The 27,378-nt window shown below is 37.8% G+C and overlaps 1 protein-coding gene across 3 annotated transcripts in view; it reads left to right on the plus strand.

Moving 5' to 3' along the window:
• Positions 1–27,378, plus strand: part of COL8A1 (collagen type VIII alpha 1 chain) — a 155,130-nt gene that overhangs the window by 39,502 nt on the left and 88,250 nt on the right. The window lies entirely within an intron of this gene.

Genomic DNA, 27,378 nt, shown 5'->3' on the forward strand with positions numbered 1-27,378 from the left:
AAGAGCAAATTACCATCTTCCTTGTTTTTGGTCCCCTCAACATGTGGGTGAACAAGTTTGCCTTTCATTGCTTGAGGCCGTACAATTCCCAAAACAACTTGTCTGAAAGGTTGGGGGCTGAGTCACTGGCCAGTGATAATTCTCAAACAACTGCTGGTTTGTTTCTCAATTATTGTTTGGCCTTGCTGACTTGGATTCAATACACCATGTAATGTAAGTGGCTGGGATGAAATTTTCCTCATTGACCTAGAGGAGGTTTTTGTTTTTTGTTTTGCTTTGTTTTGGTTTTTCTGAAAAGTAGCTCCTTAATGTTTATTGTTGTTGTTGTTGTTGTTATTTGAATATAGCTGACACACAATGTTATATTAGTTTCAGGTGTACAACAGAGTGATTCAACATCTCTCTATGTTATGCTATGCTCACCACAAGTGTAGCTACCATTCTTCACCAGGCAACACTATTACAATATCATTAACTAGGTTCCCTGTGCTGTACCTTTTACTCCCATGACTTATTCATTCCACTGAAAGGGAAGACAATAGTGAATTTGGAAGGTGGGACACTTTACACCTTTGCCCAAGAAGATATGTTGATAGCCCTATGCTCATCTAGAAGATGAGATTTAAAACCAGAAAGTAAATACATTGGGCGTCCAGAAGTTCTCCCAAATGATAGACTTGGTCTCCATTTTTCTGTTGTTGGGGTTTCTTTCTGTAACTCTATCACCATTCAAAACCTCACTCTCCTTATGGGTGATTAAAAAAAAAATCTGTGGCAGAATTATTCAAATTCTCCATCAAAACCTATACTAGTAATTGTAATTTTGAGGAAAGGTCATTGAGAAAGAGAAGAGCATACCAAAAATATATATATATATTGGATAGTATTTTTCACATTGGGAAATAAAAGTTAATTTATTTAAAAATCAACTCCTTAGGATTCGTGTTTGATCTCTTTTACTTAAAAAATATGTTTGGATTCTTCTTTTTCCCACTACAAATAAAAAATGTCCCAAATATTGAGGTATGAAAAGTACAAAAGATCATTTTCCATACAAATATTGATACACATACTCACTGTACCAACATATGGCTATGTCTTACAGATATAGAACTCAGCAGCATAGAGCAGTTTTCTGAGATGAGCACCATATGTGACATAATAATGCATTATTTCACTAAAGCTTTCAAAGCTTAAGAAAATAGCCTGAGGAATAAGACTGCTCCTTTCTGAGCCAAGGTTGCAATCTTCTAAGTCCAAGACGTGCTTGAAAACGGTCATTAGGTAATTGTAAAAGCCAAGGGAAATCAGTTTAAGAATATGAAATAATATTACTACTTACTGCCCTTTTCTGTGTTCAATCCAAATGGAAGCTGGGCACGTGGGAAGTGACATTTGTAGAACAGCAAAGAAAAAGAGAAGGAGTAACCTTCCTATCTATACTTTCTTTGTAGGGATTTATTACTATCTGCTCTTTCTAATGTCCAGAAAATGGGACTATTTCATCTGTTCAATAGGTTATGGAAATCCTCCCTCTGTCTTTTTATGGCATAGTTTTATTTTATTGTTAGGAAATTTCATTTCACATATCAATAGTAGCCTATTAGCTTATTCAAGTCAACAACATGAAAAGGACATCTTGGTATCAAATAAAGAGCCTTCAGTGGAAGTCCAAATAGTTCACTTTCACTAACTTGGTGTATGACCTTGAGCAAGTCACTTAACATCTCTAAGCCTTGCTTAACTGTCTGTCAAATGAGAAAGATGAAAAAAATTATCTCCCCTGGTCTTTCCAGAATTGTTCTATTCTATTCACAAATCAATTTCTGTTTGCAGAAAGGGTTCGATCTGTTTCTGGCACAGCAATGACCAAGTTAGAATCTCTATTTGGGATAGTGAGACAAATAGTCCGTCACATTTACAAGATGAATTACTGTGGCCAAAAGATACATAAATATGGACTGAGTCTATTTTTAATATCCAGAGAAATTTCCATCTCTGAATTACTTCATTAGCAACTGTTACTTCACCTATCCCTGGCTGAGATTCTCCAGTAACACCAGGTCAGCAATTGTAGACTCTATTTTCTATGAAAAATCTGTATTTTCCATCTGCAAAATTTTCACACCAATGGTCTTGTTCCTTAAGGGTCCAATGGACTGAAAGATTAGAGGGAGAGAAAAAACAAGGTTTATGTAGAAAGAGTTTCTCACTTGGGAGAGTATTTAGTCCAGAAACAAAAACTCTGAAGTGTGACTGGCTTGGTAAAAGTCATCAAGAATATGAAGGACCAGCTGCTCTATATTTCCTCAGAGACTAGAACCTGAGGAAACTGCTTTCAATTACAGCAGAAGGCCGTGCTTTGAGTTGGACCCAAAGAATTTCCTGGTTAGGTCTCTGAAATAAGTCATTAAGGGAGATTTTCATCACCCTCAAGGATATCTTGAGACTTGGGACACCTATCACCAAATGTTAGTCCATGTGTGTTCAGGGCTCCTATATTCAGCCTCTATACCAAGCACATTGTTTTTGCTATCTACTTTTTTTCCTATTATTTATTTTTAAATTTAAATCCAATTAATTAACAGATAATGTATTATCGGTTACAGAGGTACAGGTCTGTGATTCATCAGTCTTATATATTTGCTATCTACTTTTATCAGCATGACAGCCCAGGAGAGAAATGTTATTGTTATTCTCACTTTATTGATGAGAAAACTACAGGGTTTTTTTGGGGGGGGTTGTTTTTTGTTTTATGGTAGCCAGCAAGCAGAGGCACTGAGATTTTGAACCCAGAGCCAGCTCTGTTCACCATTAGGTTCTAATGTTTCTCTGCAGTGGATTGACTCTCACCTACTTAGTTGCAGTTTTATTGGGAATAACAAAACGAAGCTACTGGATTTGACCAAATGTAGGAACACCTTTTATACAAAGAAATACAACCTGATGTTCTTCATCTCTACCAATTCCAAAATCACTGCAAATTTAGTGGCTTGGAGTTGTATAAAGACCACAGAACATGATAATTTACTAGCTTTGTGACCTCAGGCATGTCACTTAACCTCTCTAATGTTCAGTTTCCTCTTTCTTTTTTTTTTTTAAGATTTTTAAAAATTCATGTATTTGTCAGAGAGAGAGAGAGAGAGAGAGAGTATACAAGCAGAGGGTGTGGCAGGCAGAGGGAGAAAAAGTTTCCCCACCGAGCAAGAAGCCTAATTCAGGACTCGATCTCAAGACTTGGATCATGACTTGGACCAAAGACAGATGCTTAACTAACTGAGCCACTCAAGGGTCCCCAGCTTTTTATTCCACCTATTCAATACTATTTACTGAGTTCCTACTTACATCAGAAATTCAATGGTAAATAAAATATGGAAAATGAAAAAATATAAGAAGTACCCCCACTACATTGCTGTGTTTCCCATTCTGTCAGTGTGCCTTCCTTTCCCACTATCCCTCCTACACAAGGGACTTATGTCATAGAAGGAAGAACTTCCTGACATTAAGTATTGTGAAGTATGCTTCTAAATATAGAAAGGGAGAATAAAGAATTGTTATCTTCTGAATGAAAGGTCCTTTTCCAGAAAAAGTCCAGAGAGAAAAAACACCAGCAAAGGTTTACTTCCTTTCTCCTCTGTACTCTCAGAGAATGTTTTCATCTATTATAGTGTTTGTCATATTTAAGTTATTCTTTTTCATGTCTTTCTTCCTCATGAGACTCTAAATTCTAGAAGACAAAGTCTATCCTTTGCTCCTTTCTGTATTTACAAAGATCATACCAAGCCCTGGGTCTGGCACACCATGCACACATAAAATATTTATTGAATGAATGAATAGATAAGTAGGTAGATGGCCAGGTATATGGATGGATGGATAGATAGATAGATGATAGACAGAGGTTTCCGATTAGAAAAATGAGAAAAAAATCACAGGAGAGAAAATAAGAATTGAAACTTGCTTCACATGCTAAGACTAGTAGACCATTTGTAGTTTTTGCTTTATTTCGATGTATAAGAGCTATATCTAAGCAAGATACATAGTGTCTTTCATGAGTGTTTGAAACTTCCAGAATTCCCTTCTCAGCAGTGTTTGGAGGGACAAGATAAATTCTAGTTTGTGAAAGGAGTGGGTGGTCCTACTGGGAAGCAGGTGGATGGAACTACATGATTTCTTCCAGCCTGAGAGCATCAGTGACTCAGTAATTCCAAATGAACCCTCAGGAATCCTTCCAATCAAATGATTCTTTCCAGTTACTCAGACTGGGCCTTAAACAAGCTCACCTTGAAAGAACCCAAACATTTAACCCAATATTGTTATGTTGCAAAAATTGTTTTTGCATCAGTGATTTCCCTAGGCGAGAGAAAGTGCTGTGAATGTGGGCAAGGAGAGGCTGTGACTTTGTCTCTAGGAAATCAAAACAGGCTGAAAAATTGAACATTTCATGAAACGAGATTTGGAAGCCAAGATCTGAAATGAGCTAGTTTTTTTCTTTTTAAGTGAATTCATGAAGTAAACTCTTCAGAACAGTCAAACAGGTTGGAGTCCTGGGACCTCACGTCAGTGACATCAGATCTGAAATCCTCCAGTCTTCCTGCATTCACACAGGCCATTCAGCGGCAGACGATGCAAGCCAGCCATACCAACAAGGACCACACTTAGAATACGAATTTAGAAGGACTCTCTTCTCAAGTTTAATTACTGGGTATCAAGTGCCTCCTGAGTGCCTAGGGCCTTACTAAACATTTTACATATACTGTCTAGAACCCTAAAAACAATCCTAGAAGGTAGTCTATGACATACCTTATTCCCATTCTATCTGGAGAAATGAGGCTTCAGAAAGGTTATACAAACTGCCAGTGCTCCCCAGCCACCAAGTTAGAGTCAGGATTTAAAACCAGTGAATCTCTCTGCTTCCCTTCCTAAATTAGTTGGCAGATTGTTGGATTATTTACAAGCATTTGAGCTTAAATGCTGTGCAAAGATAGACCAGTAAACCCAAAGCCTTATTTTATGAGCCGTTGCTATTCTTTAATAAGAGTTTGTCATTTGGTTCAAACCAGTTGTACATCTTTTTCCTACTGAAATGGAGAGTTGTCGAGCCTCAATAACCCATTTCCCGCTGCTATTTGCAAATTGTCAGTATTGTTTTATGATAGAATCATTTCTTAACATAGAGTTGTGTGTTTGCTTTTTAATGTCTGAATTTGGCACCTTGTAGAATAATTTTCTGAACGGGAATTGTGCTTCCATTACCTAATTGCAAAAAGTTGCCAAAATTTTAAAAGGCTCTGGGAAGGGGAGGCAATACAAGAATTCAAGTGACCTCAAGGTCTCTCTCTTAAAAGAAATGGAAATCTTTTTGGACTGGATCTTCATCCTATTTGTTGGTATAACTACAGCTGGAAAGGGAAAAGAAAAGGCAGTATTTTTCTCCCCACTTTCTCCAGTGACACCTCTGGCTGAATTATGCTATTCATAAAGAGAATATTTCCGGGTAATTTGCAAATTTTACCATCTTCTAAAAAAAATGTTAATGTACTCGTTTAATGCCTCACTCTGAGGAAAAAATAAATTTATTCTTAATGTAATAAAGACTCTAAGGGAAAAAATGCCAACCAACTAAAGTGAAAGCTCAGGGAGTAAGAAGACAAATGTGAATAATGCAAAGTATGGCGTCAAAAGCTGATGGACAGAGATACCTTCACACTGTCTTGCTATCATCAAAAGAACAGAGAGGAAAGAATCAGAATTTGCATACCCTTGATGTACCCAAAACATGAATATCCTCCAAATGCCACACATTTTGGCCTTTTAGTTTGGATTTTATTTTATATACATAACAATGACATAATATTAAGTTAATCACATTCTACTGGATAACAAAATTAGTATGTTCTTATTTCCATCCTCACTAATCTGTCTTTCTCAGTTTCCTAATGAACTTGAAAATTTGCCAAATAAAAATGTGTCAGTATGAAGAAAAGAAAAGAGACAAACCCTTCCCTGTACAGTCTATGACATACCTTATGCCCATTGTGCACTTTTCTCCCCTTTTCTTTATGTTGTAGAATTTTAGAGTTTTCTTAAAATTTTTCCTGTATGGGTTTTCTATTTATAATTCTTCTGATGGCTATCCACCAAAAATAAAAGATTTTGCCCTGATTACTAAATGCCTATGTCCAAGTCATGTTGACTTTTCTTATTTAAGTCTGTAATATCGTCACAGATTAAATAGGTTCTTAGTAAGAGAGCTAATTCATCCACCAGAGCAGTTTTCTGTGACTAAAAAAAATGAGGCTGTAAGGGTCGGGCTACCTTTCCCATGTGAGGTACTCAGCTAGGGAATTGAAAACAGTCTCAATCATAGAAGTGCTTTTGGTTTTGTCTTTTTTGTTTTCAATATTACAGAAAAGAGTTTTACCTCTAATAAACATCTTAATATCCTTCTTCTTCATCAAATGCTGGAGCAGAAATCCCCCAAAGGTTGCTACTTTTAAAAATTTCACAACCTCACTTCATTAGAACTAATCTTGTAGCCCTAAATTGATCCTACAATTTCCCAGAAAAGGCAAAAAACATTTAAAGAACATGTTGCATCTTTAAAGCAATAGTAGAATGAAGGGTTACGTATTTTACCAAAGACCTGCACTGAGCTTTTAATAGAATTACCACAATACCTTATAATATTAGTGATAAAACTTTGGTATTTGGTATAAGACATTTTAAAGCATATGAAAATGAAGAAAGAGAACAATTAAGGAGTTGATCATTTATTTCACTTTCATGTTGGTTTATTTAATAGGTTTCAGAGATGTAAGTCTATAAAATGGTCCACAAAGTAAGAAGCAGAGGAGCCTAGGGAAAGGATTGTACTAAAGCCAGAAGACAGAGAAATATTTTCTTCCCCTAGCCTAAGAACAGTGAAGTTTCAAGAGGTGACCTCCGAAGATCCAGAGGCAGAGAAATAGAGTCTTAAAAGCAGGAGAACGTTAGAGGCCAGCTGTCTGGGCCACATAGTGGGGCTCTCCTGTCCCAAATGTTCAGTGTGACCACCACAATGTACTTGGCTGAGCTCTAGCCCTGTCCCTTTCTGCACGTCCAAATGCCTATGAAGGAAAGCTTGAGTTAGCTTGAGTCTATCCACCAGCTGTTACACCCACCAGCATATGCTCATCTGTATGATCATCGATGTTGATGCAAAACCCCAAAGTGCCTCCCATACCCTTAGAGAAAAATGTCCCAAATAACTATCGGTTTCACTACATTTTGTGTTCTAATACACTAAAAATCTGAAATCTGACCTTCCTGCTTCCCTTTTCTCAGGACCCTTGTGGTTAGCTTGGGCCCATCCAGACAATTCAAGATAATCTTCCCATCTCAAGATCCTTAACTTAATCACATCTGCAGAATCCTTTTTGCTATGTGAAATAATACATTCCCAGGCCCCAGGGATTAAGTCATGGACATTTTGAGGGTCCAATATCCAGCATACCACAGATAGTTTATTGTGTTATCATTACTTTTTCCCTGAAGGAAAAGAGTGCATTGGAAGCCTTAAAAATTTGGTCAAATACATCAGTTGAGCCTGTGATTGAGCTCTGCAGTCATTATGACGAGTTGTTCCTGCCCTGTCAGTCTAGCCTAAGTTCTCTCACGCTTAACACTATTGACATTTAGGGCTAGATAGTTCTTTGTCGTGGGTGGCTGTCCCATTCATTCTGGGAGTTTCAGAAACACGTGTGGTGTTTACCCACTAGACGCCAGGAGCTCTGCCCCCACAGTTGTGACAACCAAAAATGTGTTCCTATATCACTCAGTGTAGCCTGGGTGGAAAAGTATTCTCAGTAGAGAAGTATTCATCTAACAGAAAGCAGACAAATTATTGTAATGGTCTCTTTGACTCACAGAACTCACAGAAGGCAAAAGATCTGGTGGCATTTTTTTAGATTGATTTATTCATTCTGGAAAGCATGAGCAGGTTGTGGAAGCAGAGGGAGAGGGAAAGAAGCAGACTCCCCACTGAGCACAGAGCCCAACACAGGCTTGATCTCAGGAGATCACAACCTGAGCCAAAACCAAGAGTCCTACACTTAACTGACTGAGGCACCCAGGTGCCCCAAAAGATCAGGTGGGGTATTAATTGATGTCCAGTCTTAAAGGGCCAAATGTGGGTTATTTATCCCAGCACTGTAAGCTAAATTTACCACTTATTTTATTTGTCCCAAAGATAAAAACTCAGAGTTAAGTCCTATTCATTGACCCCAACCCATCTATGTAATGTGTCCAGTGTAGGTTGTGTATGAAGCTTTCAATTCTTTGGCAATCAGGCTGAGAGTGGCATCTCACTATGCTCTGTCTTCCAAAAGTTGTGAGCCCTTCAGTTGAAGAAACCGTGTCTTATTATGCTTCTTTCCATGGACCATAATCTCCTCAACCTACGTGCAGGAACCTTTTCATTATACTAGGGTGCTCCTCAAACATAGGGATGTTGGTTTTTCTAGAAGGATACAGGCCAGGCCCTAGCATTTGCATTTTGGCTAATTCCCCAGGCATTGGTCCCCAAGCTTTAACCATTTGTACTCCCCCTTCACAATTTCTTTTTGCCATTTTTTACTTGGCATTTGTCTTCAAATCTACGTATGTTTTTCAAACATAAATTCTACTTTAGCTATTGTATATATTAAATCATGTTTCAGAATGCTATTATAATTTTTCTAGAATGCTATTATAATTTTTCTAAAATGCATTAAATTAAATATATAACTATAAAATATTTCTTGTTTGTCCGTGTGCCATTTAAAAGAAGCTCATTGTTAGATACACATATGATACTTCAAGACATATGCAATAATGGACAATCATGTAGGTGAAGGGGATTAAGAGGTGTAATCTTGCAGTAATAAAATAAACAAGACATGGGGATATAATGTACAGCATAGAGAATATAGTCCATAATATTGTAACTTTTTGTATGGTGATGGATGGTAACTAGGCTTATTATAATGATCATTTCATAATGTGTACTTATAAATGTGTACTTATAAAAACTCTGCTGTACACCTAAAACTAATATAATATTGTATGTCAGTTATTATTCAATAAAAAAAAATACATTGTCCTGGAGACAACTAACTTCAGCAAAAGCAGACATTTATTTCTAATTCTAAAGATGTTTTCCCATCTGTTCAACTTCCTCACAAGTGAGGAAACATCAAAGTACAACAAACCATACTGCTCACAGAGAGATGGTGTAAGTTCTCACAATGGAGGGAAAAGTTCAGGCTAGTATATACACTGTTTCTTAAAAATATTCCTTCTCGGGACGCCTGGGTGGCTCAGTTGGTTAAGCAGCTGCCTTCGGCTCAGGTCATGATCCCAGCGTCCTGGGATCGAGTCCCACATCTGGCTCCTTGCTCGGCAGGGAGCCTGCTTCTCCCTCTGCCTCTGCCTGCCATTCTGTCTGCCTATACTCGCTCTCTCCCCTCTCTCTCTCTGATAAATAAATAAAATCTTAAAAAAAAAATTCCTTCTCATTTTTCTTTAAAATATGCAATAGTTAAAATATATGCCCTTAAAAAACAGTATTATCAAGTAGTTTGTCCTGATATATTTAATGTAAGATATTAGCCAGATAACCACAGAAAAAGCAAACTAAAAAAAAATTGGGAAAAGTAATCCAGACCAGTGTTTCCCAAAGTGCATCTCATAGAAGAGTAGTTCTACAAAATCTTAATAATTACATGAAAGAAAAAAAAAAGATAAGGGGGAAGTTTGGGGGAGATCTACAGTCATATAATTTTGGGAAATTCTTTTAAACAAAATGAAAAGAATTTTTTTATTGCAAGACTTTTCAGAGATTTTCATATTCTAATGTGCTTTGTGAAACTTAAGAGAAGTGTGTATTAAATAGACAGTCCTAAATTTACTTAATGACAAAATCCTTTTTTATTTCTTGGGGCTAGTGTTCTAAGGAATGTATTTTGGGAAATGCTGATCTATCTAGATTAGAGAAAATTTTGTTTTCCTGAGATGAAGAAGAACAAACTGTAGGGTAATGGATATTTAAAAATGCATGCTATCTTATTTTTCTAAAGTATATAGAAGTGCAGACTATCTTTCCTGGATTAGTTTTGTTAATCACTACCTTGTGCCCCCAAGGACTCAGAAGACCATTACTGGATATTAATGATAAATGAACATAAAAGGCAACATGGAAATTCTCTTACTGGCTATAGCATGGTTTATATACTTTGCTTTGAGAAGTAATTAACTTCTTTTTATATTAACACATAAAGCTCCACAAAATATGGGCCTGACCATCTAAAAACCCTTGCTGGTCTTGAATGGCACAGTTGGTTGAGCACCTAGCTCTTGGTTTTGGCTCTGATCATATCTCAGGGTGCTGGGATAGAGCCCTGAACTGGGCTCCCAGCTCAGGGTGGCGTCTGCTTGGGGTTCTCTCTCCTCCCAGTGCTCTCCTGTTTGTGGGCTCACACATGTGCATGGTCTTTCTTTCTCTCTCTCAAATAAATAAATTAATTTAAAAAAAAAAAAAAACAAACACTTGGGAGTGCCTGGGTGTCTCAGTCTTTAAGCGTCTGCCTTTGACCTGAGCCTCAGGTCCTGATCCCAGGATCCTGGGGTCAAGCCAGGCATCGGGGCTTCCTTCTTGGTGGGAAGCCTCCTTCTCCCTTTCCCACTTCCCCTGCTTGCGTTCTCTCTCTCACTGTGTCTCTCTGTGTCAAATAAATAAATAAAGTCTTTTAAAAAAAAAAAAAACTTTGCTGAAGCTGATATCACCTGAATAGCATTAATGGACAGCTGTTAAAATTCATGGAATCAAAAAAAAAAAATTCATGGAATCAGCAAATAGGTATTTTCCTTAGCAGACTCTTATTTTCTCTCCATGCAAAGTGTATAAAAATGCAAGTGTCATTCTAAATGAAGATTAAGTCCATGAATTGAAAATTAATTTGTCAAATTTAATATTTCTAGCCACTACTACACAGGGTTTGACATGATACTGAAAGTGAATGAGATAATGTGGCCAAAACACTAAGCCCAGAGGCTCCTAAGAAATCTGAAGCCACCAAATATTGTCGCCTAGAGTGTTAGCATGGGGAAGGATCTCAGAGATGTAGAAAGAGACATTGTCATCAAATTGCTAGTGCTAATATCAGGAATTCTTGTACAGGGTGCACCACTCAATTATTGTGTGAGTTTGGGAAAATCACTTTGCCTGTGTAGGACCCATTTTTACCTGTTGAATGAGAAGGCTGGGAGGGGTAGTTCATCTAGCACCTTGCTCCTCAAAGTGTGGTGCCTGGTCCAGTGGCATCAACATCACCTAGGATCTTGTTAGACACGTAGAAACTCGGGCCTCACCCCAGATCTACTGAGTCAGAATCTGCATTTTAACAAGATCCCCTGATGAACTAGTAACACTGGTTTTCTAGCACTGTTCCTAGCACCTCAAATCACCCCTCTCTACAAACCCTCTCGACCACCCAACTACCCTCGTGGACAGGGAACCTAAGGGCAGAATCAGCAGAAGGGATTAATGTTTTGAAAAGCTCTGGTAAAACCCTCTCTTTAGACAGATAAGGAAACAGATCCAGAGAAGTAAAGCAGATTTCCTGAAACCACACAGTCAATTACCAACAGAATGCAGATTTTATTATTAGCTTTTCCAGTGTAGTTAATTGTATTGCTTCACAAAAAGGTTACTAAAATGGTGGGATTAAATTGCCAAGTGTTAATGTTACCACAAAGGAACAGGAGTGCTTTTCTTCTCTCGGAAAAAAACTTCTTTTTTCAAGTTTAAAAATGACTGCTTTTTAATGAAATTATGTTATTCCTGGAGGTACTTAGAGAAGAATCAAGTTACAGGGTGTCTCATTTCTCTTCCAGGCAGTAGAAAGGCCTCTATACTCAGGCCAGACACTTACTCGCCCCTTTCCTCCCTCTCTCAACACCCACTCAACCCTCCCACGCACCACACACACACACACACACAAATATCCCACAATATGACATACAATTCAATTATGAATAACTACAGAAACCACATGAGCCCTGATCCAGGATGCCCACAAGTCCAGTTTCAGTGAATAACCTCTTAGCAACCAGCAACCTTGTCTGAAACAACTGAAACCTCTGTGGCTTGAAAACCAAATGGATCTCAAATAACCACGGGAAATGAATGAGAATATTATGGCTATGTTTAAACAAATTTCACTAATTGAACACTGAGTTACACAGTAGTCCTCTTCCCTTACCTAAGACCCCCAGAGGATGCCCAAAACCAAACAGGACCAAATCCTTTATATATGTATATACCATGTTTCTTCCTATACAGACACACATATGATAAAGTGTAATTTATAAATTAGGTACAATAAAAGATTAATAAGAATAACCAATAATAAAATAGAATAATTTTAATAATATTCTATAATAGAAGTTATGTGAATGTGGTCTCTCTTGCTCAAAAGATCTTATTGTACTGTACTCACCCTTCTTGGGAGGACATGAGATGATAAAATGCCTACGTGATGAGACCAAGAGAGGTGAATGACATAGGCATGGTGACGTAGTGTTAGGTTACTGCTGACTTCTCACAATATGTCAGAGGAGGATCATCTGCTTCTCGATGGAGGATAACTATGAGTATGGGAAGAGAAACTGTGGAGAAGGGCGGACTACTGTAATGGGCATTTGTATGTGCCCCAGAGACAAATGTCTCTTTTCACCTTGGGGCGATCTTTTCTCTTCTGTTTTGCTCCCACTCCTCTCTTCACTATTCTCACTGAGTGGTGGCCTGGAAACAAACGATCTTAGACTGCCAAAGCCAGGAAGAATAATAAAACCATTTGAATGAACAATTGAGCATACTGTATTTGGCCTTAGTAATACTGTCAGATATTTTCTTTAATTTGCCTCCAGACTATTCTGGGTTTTGCCTGGAATTAAAGTCCCAGGAACTATATTTAAAACAAAGCAGAGGGGCACCTGGATGGCTCAGTCAGTTAAGCATCTGCCTTCCGCTCAGGCATGATTCCAGGATCCTGGGATTGAACCCCATGTTGGGCTCCCTGCTCAACAGTGAGTCTGTTTCCCCCCATGCTCATGTTCTCTTTCCCTCTCCTCCCTTTCTCTCTCGGTCTCTCTTTCAAATAAATAAATAAAAATCTTTCTTAAAAAATGGGAAAAATAATTCCATGGTGCCATGTTTACCCTTTGAAAATGATTTTTTCATTTCCTTCTCCTTCATACCATTATATCATCTGGGAAATGTCAAACCAAATGTGTCAAAACAAAAGTTAATTTCAATATTTCCTTCATATTTGATAAATCATAAATATCCTTCTCACTCTTCAATTCTTTACTCTCTATAAATCCTTGTAAGCATGGGGGATTCTTGCTCTTAATCTCTTCTTCTTATATAAAATTGTGAGGTTTTTTGATAGACCTGCAGCAGTGAGCATGACAAGATTAGGTCACTAACAAAGTATAGCCAAATAATACAAATATCTAGCATATGGACAGGAAGCAAGGAATAGATCATAATGCATACTCCCTCTTTTCAAGAAATTTTTGTCTACTGACAGAAGTAAAAGCTGCAGTGGATTTTTATAAAAGATGTTAGGGGATATAATTAACATCCTCTCTAACCAAATTATATATTTGTCTCCTTTTTTGTAGTAATTGTTAGGGTGTACATCTTAAATTAGAATACATCTAAAAACAAACAAATTTTCATTTCCAAGATTCTATAGAAGTCAACTCAATAGAAATGTGAGAGTCATATATGTAATTAAAAGTTTTCTTACAGCCACATTTAAAAAATAAAGTGAAACAGGTAAAATTAGTTTTGGTAATATATTTTATTTAATTCAATATGTCTAAGATATTATCATTTCAACATGTAATCAGAATTAAAAATTACTAATGAGGTGTTTCACTTTAGTCATGGTAGCCTTGACATAGCATGCTAATCTTACAAGATTAGAGGGAGAAAATAGTTATAATTTAGAAAAAAAAAATGTAGGATTTTTAAGCTTGCCCTCCTGCCTGACATATGAGAATCACTCAATACTTGTTAAAAGAATTTAAAAAACAAATTAAGGAGCATCAGCTAGATCAATATAAATTATAGGCAAAGATCTTTTTTCATTAACAATATACCTAGAATTCTAAATATTACTTATCCGAATGTCTGAATTGGGGGGGAAAAAAAAGCAGAGTGAGTCAATGTATCACAATTTTCAACTTCAATTGGATATTTTAAAATAACTTCTTCTTCCAAATGTCAAGATTAACAAGATTTAAAGCTTGTCTGGGTCCCACCCCCCCAGGGTTAGGAAGGATCTGCTAAGAACAACTACATGAGAAGCCTGGACCAAGGAGTACAGTTCTGAGAGTTGAGATACTTCCACCCAGAGCACCCAAGGGCAGTTCAATCAGGGAGAAACCCTGAGACATGGTCAAAGGTGGAACCAAAACAGGTCTGAGTGAACACCTGAGTATCTGTCTGAGAAGACAGACAGAGAGCACAACGTCTGGAAGGGTTGGGAGCCCGTTTGCATGTAGCCAGTGGCTCACCAGAGACTAGAACTGCCAGGTCCCTCTGCACAGACACCCAGAAATCTCTCCTCGGGCCCCAGGGTGACAGGCTTACTGCACCATCATACCAGAAATGAACACCATGCTCACACCAGATTATGACTACCAGACCTTAAGGTGGTAACCAAGGTAAAAACAGGAGTATTGGGTGCCTGGGTGGCTCAGTGGGTTAAGCCACTGCCTTCGGCTCAGGTCATGATCTCAGGGTCCTGGGATCGAGTCCTGCATCGGGCTCTCTGCTCAGCAGGGAGCCTGCTTCCTCCTCTCTCTCTCTGCCTGCCTCTCTGCCTACTTGTGATCTCTCTCTGTCAAATAAATAAATAAAATCTAAAAAAAAAAAAAACAGGAGTATATACTTTGGAATTCATGTGACAGATTTTGGCAAAACTGATTCAGAGCTGTTCTGTCATGCTTTCATCATCTTCCTCTCTGACCCACTTTTTTCATTTAAGAGATTTCCTATATAGTAATTTAGTCAGTTTGCCATTCACCTGAAATATACAAAGATACGAAATCACATATAAAAATCTGCAGGCCTATTTGAAGTTTGAAATATTTCCTGTCAACCCCATGAGAAATCAAAGGATGATTACATCTGTTAATAAACTTTATAGGTTTATGTCTCAGAATTAAATTAGTCAGATTAGAAAGCTAAAAGGAAAATAACCAAATTGTTTAAAATGCTGGCATTACCTAAAAAGATCAGGGAAGCTGAGATAAAAGCATGTTTTAGGGAGTTTACTGGAAATACTTTGGCACAAGAGAGGTGGTTTGAGAATCTTTCAGCACCTAGGAGTGACTCTAGCTTGAAAAATACACAATTCTAACAATGAGGGCTATAAATTCTCACTGACAACAGAAAAAGGAGCCTGGAGATACTCAGGAGTCATGTACTGCTTACATCTAGAAGGCCAGTTTCTTTGGGAAGATTTGTGAATACACATCTGTGCATTTCTTCACTTCCTAACATGCAATCCTCTTCATACCAAACTATATTTTCCTCCATTGTGATACCACTACTGCTATCTGGCCAGCAAAAAATACAAATATTAGTATAGAGGAAATACCAGAGTTGGTCATAGAAAAGGATCTAGAGTAAAGCATTCAACAGTCATTTATTCAAAAAAGAAATCTGATAAGATCTGACTCTGTCATCAGTAGGCTATACTGTTATGAAAGATGCCAAAATAACATAGAACTGGCTTACCCCTGGCAGTGACTAAATGGCTCAGACGTTTGAGCATCCAGCTCTTGGTTTCTGCTCCGGTCATGATCTCAGGGTCATGATCTCAGGGTTGTGGGATTGAGCCCCTTCAGACTCCACACTCAGTGAAGAGTCTGCTTAAAATTCTCTCTCCCTCTTCCTCTGCCCCTCCCACCACTCTTTCTCTCTCTCTCTGTCTCAAATAAATAAATCAATCTTTAAAAAAAAAAAAAAACAAAACTGACCTACCCTTAGGAACTTATAGTCCAGTTGGGAGAGAGAAAACAGCTACAAGCTAAAGCACTCCGTTAAAAAAACCTCAGTTTCTATTATATCACTTTGTTTTATTGTCACTATGTGAAGCTGCCTTATATATTTATTTATCGTATCTTTATTTATTGCTTATGATGTATCTCTCCCATCAGAATGTAAGCTTCATGTGGAGAGGGACACAGTCTGTGTTCCCAGGGCCTGGAAACAGAACATTAGTTGGATGAGTGTATCAACAATGAATGAAACAGACCACCTGCAGCTGTATATCATTAAGTACTTGATGAGTGATAAAGGACAATAAGAGCTCCAAGCATTTGGCTTAAGAATAGAATGAGATTTTATTGTCCAGAAAGGCTCCATAGAAGAGGGAAAAGCCTTTGAAGATAAATCCGATTTAAAGAAGTGGAGAAGGAGGACCATTGCCAAAGTGAGGTAGGAAGTTAAAAAGAGAAAAAAGTACTACTGGCAGGATTGCTATAGGTAAGATCCCGAATTTCTCCACGTGATAACTGTTTGGTGTTAAAACCTCCCCTTGCTTCATCCCTTTCCTCTTTAAAAATGCCATTGTTTACACCACATATGCTCACAGCTCTGTGGCCACCTAAGACTCCTGTCCACCCTTCATTACTGCCCTGGAGGCAAGGAGTCCCCAAGTTCTAGAGAAGACTACTCCAGCTGTCTCTCATTCATCTCTACCCTCTCCTCTACTCACGCTGCCAACATCTTGACCAAGCCCTCATTAGCATTTATTTGAACCGGTCTTCAAAACCCCGAATATTACTTTCTAAGACCTGATTGTTTGTCCCAGCTCTGTCTCTACCTGTGTGACACTGGATGGAGATCACCAGTCTGTCTAAGACTTAGTCTTTTCATCTGTACAGAGAGGACCTGGGATGGACTAGACCATCTCCATGGTCCCTCCTTATTCTCACACCTTAGAATTTTAGACTCCTTGGATATCTGTCCTCTGCAAACCCAGCACTGTGCTTTGGAAAGAAGGAATGCACAAAGCTTATTTAATAATTAATTAATTAGTTAATTAATTAAATTGCATGTCATTTTTCAGATACTGCTGAAAAATTATTTTAGAATTTCAAATCAAAGACCCTTTAAACATTACTTTCCTAGGCTTTATTTTACTTTGTCAAATATATTTTCACTCTAAGCACAGGTCTATCTCTATTCTAAGAAAAAACAGTTAAGTTTTCATTCTAAATAAAAAAAAGTCAAATAAAAAAAGTTTAAAAGTCTAATTTTTAAAAACCTGGCTATTTCTCTATTTTACATAAAAATTTCTCCCACATTCTCTGTTGCACATACACATGCACACACAATCACACACACACACATTCTTACTCCTTTTAAGTGTAGATTTTAATCTAGTCATGATCAATACAGAGTCATGCTTATAATGTGGTAATGATTTTTGATTATTAATTAGATGAATAAAAAAGAACATCAGAACAATGCCTTTTAAACATTAACGTGCACATGAACCATCTCTGGGTGTCATTAAAAGACAGATAGTGATGCACTTAGGCTGGGCTGAGGCCTCAGATGGCATTTCTGATGAGCTCCCAAGTGATATTGACGCTGCTGCTCCAGAACCAAGGTGCTAGCAATGAGGTGTGAGAACACGGGGACCCTTAGAGATCATCATACTAAACTTCCTCATTTCCACAGGAAAGTTGAGGCCTAGATTGGTGAAAGAGTGTGCCCAAGTCCCTCCAGCAAAAGGGAGCCAAGCACAGATGCACAGATGCACAGACCTCCCACTGGGGCCATGCCCCACCCCATGCTGCCAGTGCAGAGTGCCACCGTGCACTGCTCTCCCATCTGACCCATGTGGTGTGAGAGGTTACACTCTTACAAGACAACATGTTTCTTACCACCTTCAACGGTGAGAGGAGAGAAGTCCTCAAATCTCATCTTCTTCACTTACTAACATTAACCTCCAACCCCACCAAAGGCAGAATCAGAAGGAATATTCTTAATTCTGCCCAATCAGCTGAGCTGCTTTTTCTCTATTTTTATCAAAAACTTGAGAGAAAAATACGACCTCTTGAATTGCCAGATTCCTTCTCAGACTGCTTCTGAATCCCATGACACTGTAACCTAAGGTATTTATGAAAACTTATGGCCACTTTCTTTCCCCCTCCTTATATAAAAAGTAGGGAGCGCCTGGGGAGTACAGTTGGTAAAGCATCCGACTCTTGGTTTCAGCTCAGGTCTGATCTCAGTGTAGTGACCTGGAACCCTGCTTTGGCTGTGCTCAGCCTAGAGTCTGGTTGAGTTTCTCTCTCCCTCCCCTTCTGCCCCTACCCCTACTCATGTGCTTTTTCTCTCTCAAATAAGTAAATCTTAAAAAAAAAAAAAAAAAAAAAAAACCTCTCAGCTATCAACTTGCACTTAATTATGGAACTCTAAAGATCATTAATTTTAGCTCTGGAAGATCATTAGACATCATATCACATGCATGTGGGACTAAGGCCTTTAGCAGTGAAATAGTAATATTTCTTAATTAGAGGCAGGGTCAGAACTTCTAACTCACAATCCTATGCTGTTTTCACTGTATCAGTTTTACAAGAAAGAATGAAAGCGTTAACTGGAGAGCAATTTGGTGTTATTGGAGTCTATTATTGACTTCTGCCCTCCCATACCTGTTATTCAGAAGGAGTAAGCTTGTAAGTTAAGAATGAGGTGATCGAGGGCCAGGAATTCTCCCCAATAATGTCACTCAAAGTGCAGTGGGAAGAATTGCCTCTCTGCCTCCCCAGTTCTACCACATTCCAACAGCTTCTACCTTTAAGGATTCTGAGCATCAGGTTAAGTATTACTCTGTCTCTACTGTCCTATCTTCAAATTCAAACATTCTGAGAGAGATGATATTTTAAATCGCTAACAGCTAACTTTGAATTTGTTTACAGGGCAACTTCTCTCCAGGATGGGAGAAGTAAGACTTAGTCTAAGTGACAGAAAGCTCAGTAAAGAGAGAAAAGTTAAGGGGCACCTGGGTAGCTCAGTGGGTTAAGCCTCTGCCTTTGGCTCAGGTCATGATCTCAAGGTCTTGAGATGGAGCCCTGCATCGGGTTCTCTGCTCAGCCGGGGACCCTGCTTCCCTCCTTCTCTCTCTGCCTTCCTCTCTGCCTACTTGTGATCTCTCTCTTTCTCAGTCAAATAAATAAAATCTTAAAAAAGAAAAAGAGAGAGAGAGAAAGGTTCAGAAAAGAGAGATGAAGTATGCCAAACTTCACTGCTTCACTCTTACATAAGCCAGGACTTGACCATATTAAAACCCTGTTGATGTGTCATAATACATAAGGCACAAAATCCACAGATTCTAGTTGCCTCTAGTACTATAGCTAAGGACTGACGAGTACCCAAAGAGAATGTAAAGATCAGTAGTCATCTGCAATTGAATCAAAAAATTTTTTGGCAACTAACATTCCAGAGAAAATCCAGGGGAGATTGCACTTCATGTAAGATAATTAATAAAGATGGTGATGACAGTGATGACAACAGGTACCCTTAGGTATGGCAGGTACTATCCTGAGTATATTCATTCATTCATTCATTCATTCATTAAATGCTCATTCAGTACTACTTTCTGTGTGTAAGGCATTGCTATGGATCCTGGGGATTTAGTGGCAAAAGAAAAAGAAACCTTACCTTGATGAAGCTTGCATTCTAATGGGAGGCAGATAATAAGCAAACAATTAGATGCATTACATGTCAGATGGTATAAAGTGCTATGGAGAAAGGAAAGGAAACAAGTGTTGTTAGGTGGAATTGCTTTATCTTTTTTTTTAATTATTTGATTTGTTAGATAATGATAGGAAAGGAACAAACAATAGGCAAACATCCCAAGATTCCTAAATTTGGTTACGTGCTTTTTTTTGACCTTTTAAAAAATTTTTTTTAATTAATTCATTATATTTAAACTAAAAAAAAAAAATCACCCACTTCTCACACTTTCATCTCTTACAAACTGCAATCTGTTCTCTGTATCTACGAGCTTGGTTTTTGTGTAGTTTTTGGATTTTACAGGTAAGAGAGAGCATATGGTATTTGTCTTTCTCTGATTTATTTCACTTAGTATAATGCCCTCAACGTCCAACTGTATTGTTGCAAATGGCAAGATTACATTCTTTTTATGACTGAAATATATCTATATTTTTTACATATATACATATATATACACGCATTCATATACATATGTATATGCATACATACATAAAGGTATGTACATATATACAAATATATATGACTAATATAGATACATACATCATAAATTCTTTTTCCATTCATTCATTGAAGAACATAAACACTGGTTCCATATCTTGGCTATTGTAAATAATGCTGCAATGAACATAGGAGTGCATATATCTTTTTGAATTAGTATATTCACTTTCTTCAAATAAATACCCAAAAGTGGAATTGCTAAATCATATGGTAGGTCATTTTTAACTTTTTGAAGAAACTCTGTATCATTTTGCACAGTGGTTACACCGATTAATATTCCCACCAACAGTGCAACAATTCCCTTTTGTCCACATCACCACCAACATTTGTTATTTCTTGTCTTTCTAATAATCGCCATTCTAACAAGTGTGAGGTGACATCTCACTGTGGGTTTGATTTGCTTTTCTCTGATGATTAATGATATGGAGCATCTTTTCATGTATCTATTGGCCATTTGTATGTCTCCTCAGAAAAATGCCTATTCTGATCTTCTGCCCATTTTTTAATCGGATTGTTTGTTTCTTGGCTATTGAGTTGTATGCAAATTTTTATATTTAGATATTAGTCACTTATCAGATATATGATTTGCAAATATTTTCTCCCATTCAGTAGGTTGCCTTCTCATTTTACTGATGGTTTCCTTTGCTATGCAGAAGATTTTTAGTGTGATGTCCCACTTATTAGTTTTTGCCTTTGTTACTTTTGCTTTTTGTGTCAGATTTAAAAAATCATCACCGTGATCTATGTTAAGGAATTTACTTGCCTATGCTTTCTTCTAGAAATAGAACACAACAAATTTTTGTGTATTGATCTTGTATTTTGCAACTTTACCAAATTCATTTTTTTAAGATTTTTAAAAATTTATTTGACAAAGGGAGAGAGTATAATCAGTGGGGGGTGCAGGCAGAGGGAGAGGGAGAAGCAGACTCCCCATGGAGCAGGGAGCCCAATGCAAAGTTTGATCCCAGGACCCTGAGATCATGACCTGAGCCAAATGCAGACACTTAACCAACTAAGCCACCTAGGCATACCACCAAATTTGTTAATTAGTTTTAATAGTGTCGCGGCCAGGGCGATGAATTGACCAGGGTAACCGTGGGGGCTAAGAGGATGATGAAGAAAGGTTTAAGAGACAAAGAGTTGGGGGCAGGAGGGACACTGAAGATGATGTCCAACAGTGCCAAATTTATTCCACGTCTTACAAGCATTTATAAAGCAGACCAGAATAGGAGGAGCATTACATCAGTACCTAGTCAGATGACCGCAAGTTCCTATAATAAGTTTACATTAACTACAAGCAAACCTCGTGAGGCCAGGTAGTTTCAGCTAAAGCCATTAGCAAGACAATCAACCAGGGAGTGGATCAGAACAACAAGGATTAACTAAGAACTCAGGACTCTGGCCACATTGTTCCCTACTGCAGGGAGAGTGTGTGGGAAGTCATGTAGGCGAGCGCATGACCCATAGCACAGACCCTTTCTCAGTGCACTCAACTTTCCCATCCTTAACCTTGTCAAGGTGTCCGGACTTTGAAGGAGACACAAGTCAGGGCCTGGTTTGGTCCTCGACTCCAGCCGTGCTGTGGCCTCCAACAAATAGTTTTTTAATGGAGCCTTTAGAATTTTCTATATGAAAATATGCCACCTGTAAATAGTGACAGTTTTACTTCTTCCTATCCAATGTGGATTACTTTTATTTCTTTTTCTTGCTTAATTACTCAGGCTAGGCTTCCAATGCTATGTTGAATAAAAGTGATGAGAGTGGACATCATTGTCTTTTTCATAATATTAGAGGAAAACTTTCAGCTTTTTACCATTGAGTATTATGTTACCTCTAGGCTTGTCACATATGGCCTTTATTCTGTTGAAGTACATCCTCTCTATACTCTCTTTGTTTAGTTTTTATTGTAAATGAACATGAAATATTGTCAAATGCTTTTTCTGCATCTATTGAAATAATTACATGATTTTTATCCTTCATTTTGTTAATGTGGTGTAACACATTACTGATTTATAGAATGTTGAACAATCCTTTCAACCCTCGAATAAGCTTTACTTGATCTTGGTGTATAATCCTTTTAATGTATTGGTGAATTTGGGTTGCTGATATATTGCTGATGACTTTTGCGACATTCATCAGAGCTACTGGCCTGTAATTTCTGTGTGTGTGGTTGTGTGTCATCTAAGTTTGATTTTGATAACAGGGTAATTATAGCTTCATAAAATGTATCTGAAAGACTTGCCATCCACCTAATATCCCCCTCTCTGACCCTGTTCTACTTTTTGGAAGACACTGAAAAGGGTTGGTATTAATTCTTTGAATGTTTCATAGAATTAACCTTAGAAGCTGTCTGGTCCTGGAATTTTGTTAATTGGGAGAGGGGTTTTGTTTTTGTTTTTGTTTTGGGTTTTGTTTGTTTGTTTGTTTGTTAAGTTTTTATTTATTTCTTTGAAGAGAGAGAGTGAGAGAGAGCATGAAAGGGGAGAAGGTCAGAAGAAGAAGCAGACGCCCCATGGAGCTGGGAGCCCAGTGTGGGACTCCAGGATCATGACCTGAGCCAAAGGCAGTCACTTAACCAACTGAGTCTCCCAGACGCCCAACTGGGGGGTTTTTGATTACTGATTCAATCTCCCTGCTAGTAATTGTTCTGTTCAGGTTTTCTATTTCATCAGATTCAGTCTTGGTAGGTAGTACATTTTTAGAAATTTATCCATTTCTTCTAGGTCATCTAGTTCATTGGCATATAAATGTTTATAGTAATCTTGTGATCCTTTGCACTTTTGTTAAGTAAACTGATTTTATCTAAGTGCTCTACTTTTCTTGGTGGGTCTAGCTAAATGTTTGTCAATTTTGTTTATCCTTTCAAAGAAATAGCTCTTAGTTTTGTTGATATTTTCTATTGTCTTTTTAGAATTTATTTCATTTATTTCTATTTTCATCTTTATTTTCCTCCTTTCAACTTCGGGCTTTGTTCTTGTTTTAGTTCTATGAGGTGCAAAGTTTGGTGGTTTATTTGAGAATTTTCTTATTTCTTTAAGTAGGCATTTAGCATTATGAATTTCCCTCTTAAAACTGCTTTAGTTATATCACATAAATTTTGGTATATTACATTTCTATTTTTGTTTGTCTCAAGATATTTTCTGATTTTGATTTGATTTCTTCTTTGACCCACTGGTTGTTTGTAACATGTTGTTTAATATCTATATATTGGTAAACTTTCTAGTTTTCTTCATGTTATTAATTTCTAGTTTCATACCATTGTGGATGGAAAAGAAGCTTAGTATGATTTCAGTCCTTTTAAATTTATTGAGACTTATTTTGTGGCTAACATATGATCTATCTTGGAAAATGTTCCATGTGTACTTGAGAGGATGTATATTCTGTTGCTCTGGGATAGAATGGTCTATAAATATATGCTAAGTCTATCTGGTCTAACATATCATATAAGGCTGATGTTTCCTTATCAGTTTTCTGTTTGGATGATCTATCCATTGATAGTAGGATATTGAAGTCCCCTACTAATATCATATTGTTGGGCATTTCTCCCTTTAAGGTCTGTTAGTATCATATATATATATATTTAGGTGGTCCTACATTAGGTGCATAAATATTTACAAATGTTATATCCTTTTGTTGGGTTGACACCTTTATTGTTATGTAACGTCCTTATTCGTCTATTAAACAGTCTTTGTTTTAAAGTCTATTTTGTCTGACATAAATATAGCTACTCCAGCTTTATTTTGGTTTCATTCACATAGAATATCTTTTTCTACCCCTTCATTTTCAGTCTGTGCATATCCTTACACCAAAGTGTGTTTTTTCTAGGCAGCATCTAGATGGGTCTTATTTTTTTATTCACTCTTCCACTATATGTCTGCTGATTGGAGAATTTAGTCCATTTACATTTAAAGTAGTTATTGATAGGTATGAGCTTACACATAATTTTGTTCATTGTGTTCTGGCTGAATTTGTAGTTCCTCTGTTCCTTTCTTCTTGTTTTGATCTCCTCCATTGTGGTTTGATCATTTGTATTCTTTATACTTTCTCTTTTGTATATTTTCTGCAGGTTTTCACTCTGTGGTTACCATGAGGCTTATATATAGCATCTTGTATCTCTAATAATCTATTTTAAGTTGATAATAACTTAAGTTTGATCCAATTCTATGGTTCAACATTCTCACTCTCCCTTGCCCTATTTCTTATGTCTATGTTGTCACATTTACATCTTTTTGCCTTGTGCTTTTCTTAACAAATTATTACAGTCATATTATTTTTACTATTTTTGTCTTTTAACTCTCATACTAGCTTTATAAGTAATTGATCCACCATCTTTACTATTTTTTTTTCACTTTTCCAGTGAGATTTGCTCTTTCATTTGTGTTCTTGCTACTTATCAGTATCCTTTCCTATAAGATTATGTCTTATAAGATCAGTTTAGTGATGATAGTTTTTGTTTGTCTGGAAAACTCTCTCTTGCAATTCTGAATGTTTTCTTTGCCAGGTAAAACACTGTTGGTTGGAAGTTTTTTCTTTCAGCACTTAGAATATACAGTACCACTCCCTTCTGGCCTGTAAAGTATCTAAATTTAAAAAAAAATTTTTTTTATATGCTGATCATCTTATTGGGAGTTCTTCTGTATGTAAGAAATTGTTTTCCTGTTGCTGCTTTTAAGTTTCTCTCCTTGTCTTTAACTTTTGACATTTGGTTTATAGTGTGTCTTGGTGTATGTCTCTTTAGATTCATCTTATTTGGTTGGAACTCTATGGGATTCCTGAATCTGGATGTCTGTTTCCTTCCCCAAGTTAGACAGTTTCAACTATAATTTTTTCAAATAAGATTTCTTTCCCTCTCTCCCTTCTCCTTCTGGGAGTCCTGTAATGCAAGTGTTAGTCTGTTTTATGCTGTCACATAACTCCCTTAATCTATCTTCATTTTTTTTTCTTTTTTCTGCTCTGATAAGTTCCACTTCCCTGTCTTTAAATTCACTAATTCTTTCTTTTGCTTCATCTAAAACCCTGCTAGTTCATTTTTTTCAGTTCAGTCATTGTGCACTTCAGCTCTGTGACTTCTATTTGGTACTTTCTTGTGTCTTCCAACTCTTTGTTGAAGTTCTCACCATATTCATCCATCTTCTCCCTAATTCTGTGATCATCTTTGTGACCATTGAAAATCTTTATCAGATAAAATACTTACCTCCATTTTGTTACGGTTTCTTTCTGAAGTTTTACCTTGTTCTTTCACTTCAAACATATTCCTCATTTCTTCATTGGGCTTAATGCTCTGTTGTAGTTTTAACAGAGTATATGAAACAATCCCCTCTCTAAGTCTTGAAGGAGTGAACTCATGTAGGAGATGAAACTTTTGTTCAGCCCTACCCCAGCTCTTGGTCATTTTTTTAAACCCTTATGTTTGTTTAAGTGGCTTAATATATTGTTAATAGTGTCTAGTAACTGAGAGTGTGCCAAGACCTGTCAGCATCCCAGAGGGGAGGGTCTTAGCACCTAGGTTCAGGCTGACTAGAAGCTATACCTACAAGGAGCAGCTTTAAAGTATGCAAATATATATGTCCTGAGAAGCCACAGCATAATCCCTGCTGGCCACCAGAGAGAGGCAATCTTGAGGTGTTCCCTTGGTAACAATCACAAATACTGGGGCTCCAGTGTATAAGCAAGCTTCTCTGAAGAGCTAGAACAAAGCAAAGGGAGAGTACCAAGATGGCATCCATAGCCTACACTTCTTGAAAGTAGCTCCACTAAATGTGTGCCAAATCTGAAGCTTACCTCTCAGTCTGAAGTCCCAGGACAAGCAAAGTAATCTCCTTCACAGAAAGATTGGAAGATGTGCCTCCATCCACTATCTGTGCAATGCTGTGGAAGTGGTAGCCTGCCAAGAACTGTCTTGCCTTGTCTTTTGGGGCCCAGGAACACAAGTCTTTCTGGCAACCAGAGCTAGGTGATCAAGAAGCATTCCATAGGTATTAGCAGCAAGAAGTAAACACCAGATGTATGTAAAGCTCTCCCAAGGAGATATTGGCACTCTGGAACATGGCAGAGAGTGAGCATGAAGATATCACTCACCCTCTGAGGTCTCTGGAAATAACTGTTGTCAGTCCTTGGGTATGTGTTTAATTAGAAATCTGTCCTTCAGGTCATGATGATTACCTAATATGCCTCCCTCACAGAAAGAGTCATCTCCCAGGTCTGTTGCTTCTTGCTGTATCCTGGATGGGTGCTAGCTGTTTAAGAACTCTCTCTAATTGGTTATTGTCCTATAGGACCCACGAGCATAAGCCCCACTGGACACCAGAGCCAACTGATACAGAGGAAACAGTCATAAAACTCAACATACCAGACAGGGGTATGAGCTCCTTTCTGGGTAACACCAATTATTACAGTCACATGTGACCAGGAACACAAGCCCCCCTGACCTCCAGAGTCAGGCAACCAGGGGCATTCCCTGGACAGCACAAGCTCTCTTGTAAGGATCTCTTCCAGAGGATACTGGTGTTTTAGAGTGTGGCAAAAGAGCGATTAAAAAATGTACCCACCAACCAGTCTCTATCTCTGGAGAATACTCCAGCAGATCCCAGATGTATGTGTTAAATCAGAAGGCTGCCTATCAGGCCAAGGTTTTAATATAAACAGGTGATCCTCATCTACTTTAGCTCTAAGTGGGATTTGTTATCTCTGAGCTGGGCCCTGGGCTGGGTGAGTCTGAGCACACGGGGTCCTTTAAGATTCGTGTTCCAGATTGCCATTTTGTGGATTTTGGCACATCTGCCCCACTGATGTTCAAAATTAGATGTTTTAGGGTAAAAAGATGAAGGGGATTAAGAGTACACTTACTGGGACACCTGGGTGGCTCAGTAGGTTGTGTCTGCCTTCAGCTCAGGTCATGATCTTGGAGTCCTAGGATCAAGTCCCACATCCTGCTCCTTGCTCAGCAGCGAGCCTGCTTCTCCCTCTGCCTGCTGATCCCCTTACTTGTGCATGCTCTCTCTTTCTGACAAATAAATAAATAAAATATTAAAAAA

Source organism: Neovison vison, chromosome 6 (genome assembly GCF_020171115.1).
Source record: "Neovison vison isolate M4711 chromosome 6, ASM_NN_V1, whole genome shotgun sequence".
Lineage (NCBI taxonomy): Eukaryota > Metazoa > Chordata > Mammalia > Carnivora > Mustelidae > Neogale > Neogale vison.